General features: G+C 53.7%; 1 long non-coding RNA gene across 3 annotated transcripts in view; it reads right to left on the bottom strand.

Moving 5' to 3' along the window:
* Positions 1–1,923: 1,923 nt before the first annotated feature.
* Positions 1,924–11,476, bottom strand: part of LOC144578522 (uncharacterized) — an 87,452-nt gene continuing 77,899 nt past the window's right edge. Inside the window, exons 1-4 of one of the 3 annotated variants that reach the window (XR_013524463.1) lie at positions 4,831–5,422; positions 3,381–3,583; positions 2,509–2,618; positions 1,924–2,302 (exon numbers count right to left, since the gene is read on the bottom strand). This is a non-coding gene — a long non-coding RNA (uncharacterized LOC144578522). Of the gene's footprint in view, positions 2,303–2,508; positions 2,619–3,380; positions 3,584–4,830; positions 7,255–10,043; positions 10,197–11,476 lie in introns of those variants that run through there. The other 2 variants (XR_013524464.1, XR_013524462.1) reach the window with 2 other exon arrangements.

The raw sequence follows: 11,476 nt of genomic DNA, 5'->3' as shown, positions 1-11,476 counted from the left end.
GTTTTGTGAGACGAGCTCTCGCTCTGTCATGCAGCCGTGAGTGAAGTCGTGGCTCACTGCAGCCTTCAGCTCCCGGGTTCGAGCCGTCTCGCCTCAGCCTCACAAAGTGCTGGGAATACAACTGTGGCCTACTTTTGAGCTTTGAGTTATTTATGTATTGTGGAGATGAGTCTCTGGAGATGAGTTCTTGGTCTGATAGGTGGTTTGTAAATATTTCTCCCAATTTGTAGCTTATCTTTTCATCCTCTGAATTGAGTCTTTCACAGAGCAAAAATGTGGTCTCCCTTGCAGATACTCGGTCCCTATAGCGGGAAAGCAGACACAGATAGTACATAAACAAACATGTGGATGTGTCCATTGAGTAAGTGTCCGTTTGTGGTAAAGAGATCCTAGACAGATCAGTGCTGAGAGGTTATTTCATTCAGCAATAGTTGACCTGGGGATCATCTCTAATCTCATGCTTACTTTCTGTTACTCCACTGTCTTCTGTTACTGCCGGTGGGAAAGCAATTGTCAACATGTTCTTGCTTCTTTCCACCCTCCTCGGTAGCTTTTAGGACCTTTCCGTTGTCGTTTCTGCAATTGTGTTGAATGGGTCTAGGTACGGATGGATTTATTGTCTTGGGGATTGTGCCTCCTGACTCAAAGGATCCTGGGTCCTCTCTGTTTTTATTCTGGAATTTTTTTAAAACAGACTCTCACTCTGTCACCAGGCTGGAGTGCCGTGGCAAGATCTTGGCTCACTGCCACCTCCACCTTCTGGGTTCAAGCGTTTCTCCTGCCTCAGCCTTCTGAGTAGCTGGGATTAAAAGCACACACAACCACTCATGGCTGATTTTTGTATTTTTAGTAGAGATGGGTTTTCACCATGTTGGCCAGATTGGTCTCAAACTCCTGACCTTAGGTGGTCCGCTCATCTTAGCCTCCCAAGTGCTGGGATTACACGGATGAGCCGCCACACCTGGCCTATCATTTCTTTGAGACGAGTTGGATCATCTCATTTCATCCTCCCTTTGTTATATTTTCCAATTAAGTTTTAAATGTCTATGAACGGCAGCCACGAATTCTGGCATCTGTAGCCCTTGGAAGTCCACTCCTCTTGTTGATACTGACATTTATGCGCTTTTAGTGGGGCTTTGGCTGTGGCGATTGTATGCGGCGCTGGCTGAAGGATCTCAAGGTAGCTAGTGTCAGAACTGAATTAGAGGTCCGCCCTGGTAGTGGAGACGAATCCCCACACGTTTGCTCATACAAGTCATCTTCTGTGTGGATGATGATTTTTGAAGTAGGAGAGCAGAGGAAAAACGGGGGCTGAGCATTTTCCCTAAACGATAGTGGACATTCAAATCCCTCGTGAGGCTGTGCATGGTGGCTCACGCCTGTCATCCAGCACTTTGGGAGGCCGAGGGAGGTGGATCACCAGAGGTCAGAAATTCATGACCGGCCTGGACAACTTAGAAAAACATCATCTCTACAAAAATACCTGCCGGTATTTTTGGGAGGCTGAGGGAGGAGTATTGCTTGAATCTGGGAGGTGAAAGTTGCAGTGAGGTGAGATTGTGCCACTGCGCTCCAGCCTGGGTAGATCATAAATAAGACATACAATTGACTCACAGTTCTACAGGCTGTACAAGCACAGCTCCAGCATCTGCTTGCCTTCTGGTGAGGCCTTGGGAAGCTTACGATCGTGGCAGAAATGGGAGTGTGTGCAAAGAGAGAGAGGAGAGGCAAGGCTCTTTATAAACAAACTGCTCTCAGTTGAACAAATAGAGCAAGAACTCACACTTCACCAAACGCAGGATGCTAAACCATCCATGAGGGATGTACACCCTCTAACAATAGTGAGATTTGGAGGAGACACACATCCAGGCTGTATCAGGCATTAAATGATTTGTTTTGACTCTTAGCCTGCCAGATGGGACACTTTACCGCACTGTGGAGGAGGGTCAGGGACACGAAGCTGCAGGCACAGAGGTGGATATAGGTGGCTGCCAGAGTGCAGGCAGGCTGGAGCTCCCAGGTGCCACAGGAGTCCTGCACACAAAGGCTAAGGAATGGTGCAGGCTCCATCTGAAATCAGAGCCCCCCAGTCACTGTCTCTAGCCTAGGCCTCTGCTCCATGCCAATCCCCAGGGTAGATTGGGGAAAGAGCTTGCTGTGCTCCAGGGCACAGGCTCACACTCACCACCCGGAAGCAGTTCCCCAAGCTGGATGAGGGGTCCTGGAAGAAGTCCCGGTGGGCGGGGCTCTGTCCTGGGCAGGTCGGCTCAGGCTTCTCGGTGGCCCTGCAGTCACCATCCACCTGGTGGGACAGACGCAAGACTCATGCATGCAGCTGAACCATGTGGCTCCCCCACATACATTGGCCTTAGCGGGAGACTCCACCCGACCCTGGGTCTGCAAGGACCACTACAGAGCCGGCAGGCCATCTGCCGCTCCTGGGACTCTGCAGTGAGCGGCCCTCGAGACACTCAGCCGGAGGGAAGAAAAGCAGGTGCACCTGCTCACCTGCCAGGCCGGGCTGAGCTCCTCCAGGCTGTGAGCCACAGAGCCGTCCGGCAACATCAGATCGGTGCCTGCTTCGTTGTCGCTGGTGTCCAGAAGGCCAGCGGATATGCCTGTGGGGAGGAGGAAAGATGAGGTGATCCTGAGAGCCCCTGATCCTCCCCCAGGGGTCCTGGATGAGAGATGAGCCTCAGGCACACGAAGGATTGGTAAAATCCCTCCACCCCAGACTCCCAGAGCTCTGGCCCCAAACCCTCATCACAAGAAGGAGAGAAAGCACAGAGACTGAGGACAGCGTGTGTCCCCCCATCCCCTCTCCACATCGTCAGCACGAGTGGCCAGAATCCAGGCCTGCCCTTTGTGTTCTTTGGCAGAGGGACCACAGAAAGGCCAACTCCACCTTGGAGCCATATATCCAAGGGATGCGGGAAGAAAGCCTGGGCCTTGGTGCCAGCCTCTCAACCACAGTGGCTGCCTACAGCTCGGGGACCTGTTGCACTGGAAGCTGAGAATGGTGCATCCCGAACAGGATTTTGATGGTGGGCCAACTCTGCCAGGGCCCAGATTAACCGTGGTGCCACAGGTGCACAGTCAGGCTGCAGAGGCCGGTGACCACGTCACAGGACATGGAGACCCCGTCCTCACTGGCCGGCTCAATCCTGGGGACCTCCCTCCTTTTCATGGCAAAAGGCAGCCGGAGGTCTGGACGGCTATCCCGTGGCATGGAGGAGTTGTACAGCCTGTAGGCCTGTGGACCGGAGGAAGTGGGCAGGAGGGATGACCGACAGCCAGGGGACGAGCTTCAAAGTGCCGTCCCCCAGGCAACCTGCCACAGGCATAGGTCTCCAGGGGAAGCTCGGGTCTCTCCTCCTCACCTAAAGGCTGGAGTAGATGAGGGTCACATGGTTCAGCTCCAAGGTCAGAGCCATGAGCCCCAAGCCTGTCTGACTCAGCATCCGTGAGAATGTGCTGTGAGCAAAGTCTTGGGCCAGGAGGATGCTGCTGCACTGGACGCTGAGGTCCCACACCCGGCCGTCAAAAGTCACCACGTGCTGGGCCCCGGCAACCAGGGCGTGGTCTGGGGAGAAGCAGCCACAAAGGCACGCTGAGTGGAGCCAGCTCCATCCACCACAGTGGGAGCACGATGCCTGCTGGGTACCCCGATGCCTAGAGCCTTGGCTTAACCTGCCCTGAGGCCAGGAGTCCCCCTCCCCTGGTGCGGCGGCCAGAGGCCCAGTGATCCCCCACCAGCTTCAGGATGACGTGAGCTGAATGGCTATGGCCCGATTCAGCCCTAACGAGGAATGGAGTCCCCAGACCCGCTACAAAACTGCTGTGCTAAGTAACAAAGCCTGGCTCAGAGGCCACATAGTCATCCTTCTGTTTACATCGGATGTCCAGAGCAGGCACAGCCATGGACACAGCAGGCAGACTGGTAGCTTTTAAAAACAATTGTGGTAAGGCATGCACAACTCTGAATAAACTGGAAGCCACTGAATCGTGCACTTAAAATTCACACATCGGCCGGGCACGGTGGTGCTAAGCCATCCCAGCACTTTGCGAGGCTGAGTAAGGAGGATCGCTTGAACCCAGGAGGTCAAGGGTGCGGGGAGCCGAAAGCGCACCGCTGCACTCCAACCATGACAACAGAGTGAGACCTAGTCTCAAAAAAAAAAAATTATACAAGTCATCCATTTAATCTCAAGGAAGCTGCTCAAGTGGGGAAAAAACATTGACCGTTTAAGTGGATGGCCAACGGCTACCTCAAACATGACACTGGTGTCCTGCAGACCAGCCCTGTTCACGGTAGGGAAGAGATGGCCTGTGAAGGAACAGGTCTGACCAGTCCAGCCAGTGTAGCCCCTGAGCTGTGCCTTGGGGGTGTTCGTGCCCATGGTGGGAAAGCACCATCCATAGTGCACAGCCAGACACCTGTTGGCCAGGGCCAGCATCCCAAAGGAGGCGCTACCAGCCCCGTGGTCAGCTGTCAGAACTGAGGGGCACAGAGAAGCCCATGGTCACACACACGGGACTTCAAGACCAGGCTGTTTTTTTGTTTTTGTTTTTGTTTTTTTTTTTTACAAGATCAGCGTGCTGCTTAGACCTGACTACACCCACGCTTCTATGGAGCCGTAGACTTCCATGTGAGTCGCACACCGATAAACCGCTACTTGCCAAGCCTGGGTACGGTGGCTCCCACACGGACATGAGGGGCTCCCTCGTGCATTAAAAACCATACATGCTCCTTACCCACGTGAGTGAGCCACGTGGTTACCTGCATTTCACAGTAAAGGAAGCTGAGTCCACGGATGTTAGCAGACTCACCTGAGCCACAGGCAAGCTTCTCGGGAGCCCAGAGCTCGTCATCCCAGCACCGCCCTTAGCTGCACTGCTGGGCAAGGTCATATAATCTGGAGAAAAGCAGGATGTGCAGCCTAAGCCCTAGTCCCATAGGACCTTGGGAAGTCCAGTAAGCTCTGGGCCTAGCACGGTAATGCCACAGGCCTCTGCAGGCTTCCCGGTGCCCCCACAGTCCCTGCCCCTGCTGTTGTGCCCACGGGGTGGGGGGCTCCCAGGGAGTAGGGTGGCACAGCCCGGGGCAGGACTCATGCCTCCAGAGACCCTGCAGCAGGCGGCATCTGAGCCGGTAGAACTCGGATGGCATGTTGGCCCTGGACAGGTGTCGGAGTGGCCACGGCAGCTTCTCCTCCATCAGGTAGCCAGTCCCCCACACCGCATCGCCCCCAGGAAGCAGCGGCGTCACCACCACTGAGTAGTTCCTAGAGGGAACCCGCAGGACAAGCTGCTGAGCCGTGCTTTCTTTGGCTGCAGAGGGGGAGCTCACAGGTCTGCAGGAAGAGCTCTGCCATGGACAGCATTGGGGTGCATCTTGGGGAGGGCTGTCCTTGTTCTAGAAAATCCCATAATGAGCTGGAGGATCACAGAGGCTGGCATGACAGCGGAGGTGGTGGGTGACGCCGGGACAGAAACAAGCTGCCCTATTTTGATGACACAGATATCTTATGTCATGTCTGATCTGCCCCCTGGGTCTTGGGCAGCATGGGGACTCTGTGTGTGGATGCAAACAATAGGAGCTGGAAGGTGTAGGAAATTGTTTTGTTTTTTTGAGACAGAATCTCATTCTGTTTCCCAAGCTCGAGTATAGTGGTACGATCTCGATTCCCAGCTACCTCTGCCTCCTGGGTTTAAGTGATTCTCCTTTCTCAGCCTCCAGAGTAGCTGAAACTACATGCGCTCACTGCCATGCCTGGCTGATTTTTACATTTTTAGTAGAGTCAGTGTTTCCCCATGTTGGCTACGCTGGTCTCGAACTCCCGACCTCAAGTGATCTGCCCAAAGTGCTGAGATTACAGGCATAAGCTGGTGTGCCTGACCGACAGGTCTAGGCAATTTCTACAGTTGAGGGGAGGACTGGAACTTTCTCAATATGTAGAGTAGGGTCAAGCCTGTGAGATCTGAATGATCGGGGAGATCTCGGCTCATGTGGGGGTGGAGTGGGAAGAGAAATATTGCACGCTCTATTGTTGATGGGCCACTGAGGGGGACGGGCAGGTGGACTCGCTTACCTTTTAGGGAGCCCAGAGGCCCTGCAGCTGGGAGCGGGAAGCAGCTTCGACACCCTCACTGCAATTTAAATCCATTTTTTGGTATCCCAACGAGATTCCACTCACCGGGTAGGCGAATAACCAGGCAGGTGATTGTTCAACCAAGCCAAAGCCCCGCCCTGGGAGCTCTTCCCTTCCTCAGCCTACATTCTGACCGCAAGGTGGCAGGAGCGGGAACTTGTATTACGTGGAGCCTTTTCCCCATGATGTGGGTCCAGTCCCTATTCTACAGCTGGGGAAACTGAGGCACACAGAGCCGATGCAGAGATATCCCAGGAAGAGGCAGACCCAGAATCCAGATGCTCTGCAAGGCCACCGGCATGGAAGAAGGGGCGGCCCCCTTGCCTGTAGCCCGGTTCCTGGTGGGCATCACGGCTGTGAGGGAAAAGGATATTTGGTCCCCAGGCCCCTGCTCTAGACTGGGTTCCCCATTTCTATCCACCACCCCCGTGTTCTCAACACAGGGACAAAAGGGGCCTTTTGAAGTGAAAGGGTGACCACAGCCTTCCTAGGTCAGAGCAGAAGCCAGAGTCCTCCTCTCATCCCCTAGCCTTGGAACCTCCCAGTCACATCAGCCCCACCACCTTGCTATTCAAACAGGACAGGCACGGTGGCTCATGCCCGTAATCCCAGCACCGAGTCTCTGGAGCCCAGGATTCTGAGACCAGCCTGGGTAATACAGTGAAATCCCACCTCTACTAAAGATACAAAAATTAGCCGGATATGGTGGTGAATGCTTGTAATCCCAGCAACTTGGCAGGCTGAGGCAGGACAATCACTTGAATTTGAGAGACGTTGCAGTGAGCTGAGATCACACCACGGCACTCCAGCCTGGGTGACGGACAATGAGACTCCATCTCAAAAACAAACAGGCCAAGCACATCCCTCTCCCAGTCCTCTGTGCAGTGGAGCCCCCACCTGGAGCTCTCTTTCCACACTGGCCCCGTGGCTCTTGCTTGAACTGTACTTTCTCCTCAAAGCTGGCCATGGCCACACCATAGGATCCCCAGCTCACCGTCTCACCAATGTTCCATCTCAAGCATTTGCCACCTAAGGTATGGCTCAGTGGTGGTAAACGATGAGCGGTGGGCCACACCCAGCCTGTAGCCGGCTTCTGCACAGCCTGCAAGAAAGAAGGGCTTTTATGTGTTTCAAAGATTACATAACAGGTCGGGAGTAGTGGCTCATGCCTGTAATTCCAACACTTTAGAAGGCCAAATGGGTTACATTACTGAAGGTCAGGAGTTTGAGACCAGCCTGGAGTGGCAAAACCCTGTCTACTAAAAACGCAAAAAATTAGCCAGGTGCAGTAGTGCACACACCTGTAGTCCCAGCAACCTGGAGGGCTGAGGCAGGAGAATCACTTGAACATAGGAGGCAGAGATTGCAATGAACTGAGATCACACAACTGAGACAAAGCAAGACTCCATTTAAAAAAAAAAGATGATTACAAAGCAAAAGCAAGGAAATGTGACAGAGCAGAATGGCCTGCTTAAGAGGTGATTCTCGGGCTTTCTGCAGGGAGCTGTGCATACTCTGCTGTAGATGATTTCTTGGGCTTCGTTTCTGTCTCTGAGTAAAACTGAGCTTCCTGAAGGCAGGGGTCATCTTTGCCCACTGCACTCTTCCGCAGCAGCTCCTAAAATCCTGCCTGCACTGGGACTGTGCTCACGAGGTCTCTCTGGAGTGAGGAAGAAACCCCAGTTTCCTCTCCTGTGCAATAAGGGGTGAAGAAGCCTCTGTGTAGGGCAGTCAAAGTAGTCAGTGAGTCAGAGCATGTTGAAGGGTTCAGCACTGCAACTGATACGTGGCAGGAACGCTGGATGCGACACCCCAAACCCAGCGTTTCCTGGCTGTGAGGCCATACAGGTCCAGCAGGGCTTTGCAGAGCCTCTTCAGTGCCCATGAGAACGTGGCCTCAGCGCAGGACAGCATCTGGTGGGCCACCTGGAAAGGGAGGGGACAGTGAGAACTGTCTCGGTCATCCTCAACTGCCAGCCACATCTCATCCTTGCTCTCACTCACCAGCTCCAGGGTGCCTTTCATGACCCCCAGGGTCAACCTGATAGGCCTGGGACCCTGGTTGCCTGGCATCCCGGGCACCCAGGCCTGTAGCCACCACATGGTCTCCTCTGCCCGTTCCCTCCACACCTCCTCCAGGGGCCGAAGCATCACTTCCAGGTAGGAGTCCTTCAGTGTGGCCAGGGGCCTTGCAACTGGCAGCCAACACCCACCATGAGGCCTCTGGGCAGCTCAGAGGCCCAGCCCAGGCCTCAAAGAGATAGGGCCTCTTCCTGGGATTAAGATGATGGCGGGAGTGGAGGAAAAGGAATAGAGCAGCAGGCACTGGAGATTGCGAGTGAGTTGTCACAGCAGACCCGAGCTGCCTCTGCATGACCTGCTCATAGCTTGTCTGGGAACTTGGACTGGGGGAGGGTTCCCACCAATCCTAGGAGTAATACGAGGTGCTCTGCATCTGAACTGTTTGTACAAACGTGGCTTATTCGAGACCCCTGCTTGCCTCCTAGGAGTCTGACACTGTGCTCTGAGCCGAGCAGCACCTGCCAATTAGGCAGCCACACCAAACACCCTGGGTGACATAGTGCTGGGACAGACAAGTGCGTCCCATGTGAAGGCACAGGGACTGGCAAACGATACTAGGTGTTGGCCGTGGTGCACACTAGACTCCACCCCGGCCCCCTTCCCTGTGCCAACACTCCTGCCTCCTCTCACTGTAGTCAATGACAGCTGTGAACAGCATAGTGTGCAGAGTCCTGAGCACTTTTTCAAATTCACTGCCCTGTGGGTGGCCATGGGACTCTGGCACAGCAGAGAGGCTATGGAGGTGACATTCAACAGCCAGTCAGAGAGACGCCAACCCTGACATTGGGCAAGGTCTTAGCCCCGGATGGTGGAGAGGTCAGAAGTTCCTAGTCCTGCCAGGAGGGCAGTTGGAACCAGGCAGCCGCCACTATGACTGCCTAATTTTGGTATTTTATTAGAGATAGGCTTTCACCATGTTGGCCAGTCTGGTCTTGAATTCCTGACCTCGTGATCCGCCTGCCTCAGCCTCACACAGTGCTGGAATTACAAGCGTGAGCCACTGTGACTGGCTTTTTTGTAAACTTATTATTTGTTTATTTTAGAGATAAGATCTCACTCTGTTGCCCAGGCTGGAGTACGGTGGCACATTCTTGACTCATTGCAACCTCTGCCTCCAGGGCTGAAGCAATCCTAGATGAATAGACATAAGACTGAAGCTGAAGTGCCAGCCCTGGATTCATTTCTATATGGCTATGCTATTGGAAGCAAGTTCATCTCTGGGGATGAGCTCAGGGTACTCACATCGCCACTTGCCAGACTCAGGTACTCTCTCTGGACATCCCACCTGGCCGGGGCACCCGCCTTGTGACTGAAAGCCAGGATCTGTGTGCAGTGGAGTGTGCGGCCCGGCCCAAGCCTGTAGGCGCCGTCTGAGCCGCTCTCTGTCTGCAGCCTCTGGCCAGTGCTGCACTGGTGCGCTGGCTGCTTTGCCTGAGCTGTGAGGATCGATCAAAGAACCCCTACCCTCCTCTGCCAGGCAGCCCTCCACCAGGGCTCCAAGAGGAGGAGGCCCAAGCCCAGCCTGGCCTCTGCCGTGTTCTCCCAGCCCTGTGGTCTGCTTCGCCCATCACTCCATTAAAACCTGTCGGTGGGGAGGTCTTAAGAGATGAATGAATGTCCCCTAAACAGACACACTTTTTTTTCTTTTTTCCTAATGAGAAGCTACTAAGTCCTACTCAGAGCCCACAGAATGACTGTTGGAAAATCCTGTGGTGACAGCGTATTTTAGCTCACAGAGCCACAGCCACAGGAACCGGGGAAGGCCCTGCCACCTCCACCTTCCCCGCAGCCAGGCATGCAGTGCCTTACCCGGGAGGCCATATGGGATACTCAGGGATTCGGTCCACAGCCAGCCCCGCTGCTGCAGCAGGCCAAGGGCATGCAGCCCTGACAGTCCTGACACGAACAGCTTGGCATCCAGGGCAGCCACTCATCATCCAGCCTCCTTCCTTTCCATCGGTGCTGCAGGGATAGAGAGCAGGCAAATGAAAGGATCAGCCCCCAGGTACCGACACCCCCAGCCCCGGGCAAAAAAAGGACTCAGGAATACCCCAGGGTCCTTGGGAATGGGGGATCCTTGAAGAGTCAACACCTGTGCCCTGCACAACAGCCCACAGACAGGCCTGATCGTGGCTCGCTGCAGCCTTGACCTCCAAGACTCAATCGATCCTTTCACCTCACCCTCCCAAGTAGCTGGTACTACAGACATGTGCCACCACCTTGGCTAACTTGTGTGTGTGTGCATGTGCATATATATATACACACCACTTTTTTTTTCTGTAGAAACAGGGGTCTCAGTATGTTTCCAAGGCTGGTCTTGAACTCCGGGGCTCAAGCAATTCTCTTGCCTTGGCTTCCCAAAGTTCTGGCATTATAGGTGTGGGGCACTGTGCTTGGACCAAGGATAAAGTAGAATGAGGCCGGCCAGAGTGAGTCATTCCTGTAATTCCAGCACTTTGGAAGGCCAAGGCAGGCAGATTTCCTGAGGTCAGGAGTTTCAGACTAGCCAGGCCGACATAGTAAAACACCGCCTCTACAGAAATACAAATAAATAAATAAATAACCAAGTATGGCAGGAGGCACCTGTAATCCCAGCTACTTGGGAGGCTGAGGCAGGAGAACCGCTTGAACCAAGGAGGCAGAGGCTGCGGTGAGCCAAGATTGCACCATTGCATCCAGTCCAAGCAACAGTGTGAGATTCTGTCTCCAAAAAAAAAAAAAAAAAAAGAAGTAGAATGAAACAAAATCAAATAGGACAGATGACAAAAGAATTAACTACACATCATGGGTCGTTAAATAAATTTCACCTTCTGAAGCTTCTGCGTCTGCAACACTGAAGGTCATCCAGAACAGACAGGTGGAAATGGGCCAGCTGTTATGACTCCCAAACACCCACGTGAGGTGGTCAACAGCCACCGCTCCGAGTGCCCCCAGCCCCAGCTCCTGTCCTTACCTTAGAATCTTTCAGAAAACATAAGCGGCACACCCTGGTGTCACCGCCCTGGCTCTGGCACAGTGCCAGCATCTGCTAAGCCTGTGTGTGTGTTTTAAATGCCCCGTGTATTTTAGGCCAATGTTTTACATATGTTTCTTATTGTGGGTGAGAATAAGAACAACCCAAAATCTGCTATTTTATGGTTTGTGGGGACAGCTGGAGGTTGTGGGAAGTTCTGGGGGCTCACACTGAGCCTGAGTCTGTCCTTAGATGGGATGTTGATATTGAGAAACTGAAGTGATGAAGA

This window comes from Callithrix jacchus, chromosome 12 (genome assembly GCF_049354715.1).
Source record: "Callithrix jacchus isolate 240 chromosome 12, calJac240_pri, whole genome shotgun sequence".
NCBI classification, from domain to species: domain Eukaryota; kingdom Metazoa; phylum Chordata; class Mammalia; order Primates; family Cebidae; genus Callithrix; species Callithrix jacchus.
The sequence above is the reverse complement of the archived record's forward strand: the minus strand, read 5'-3'. Positions and strand labels throughout refer to the sequence as shown.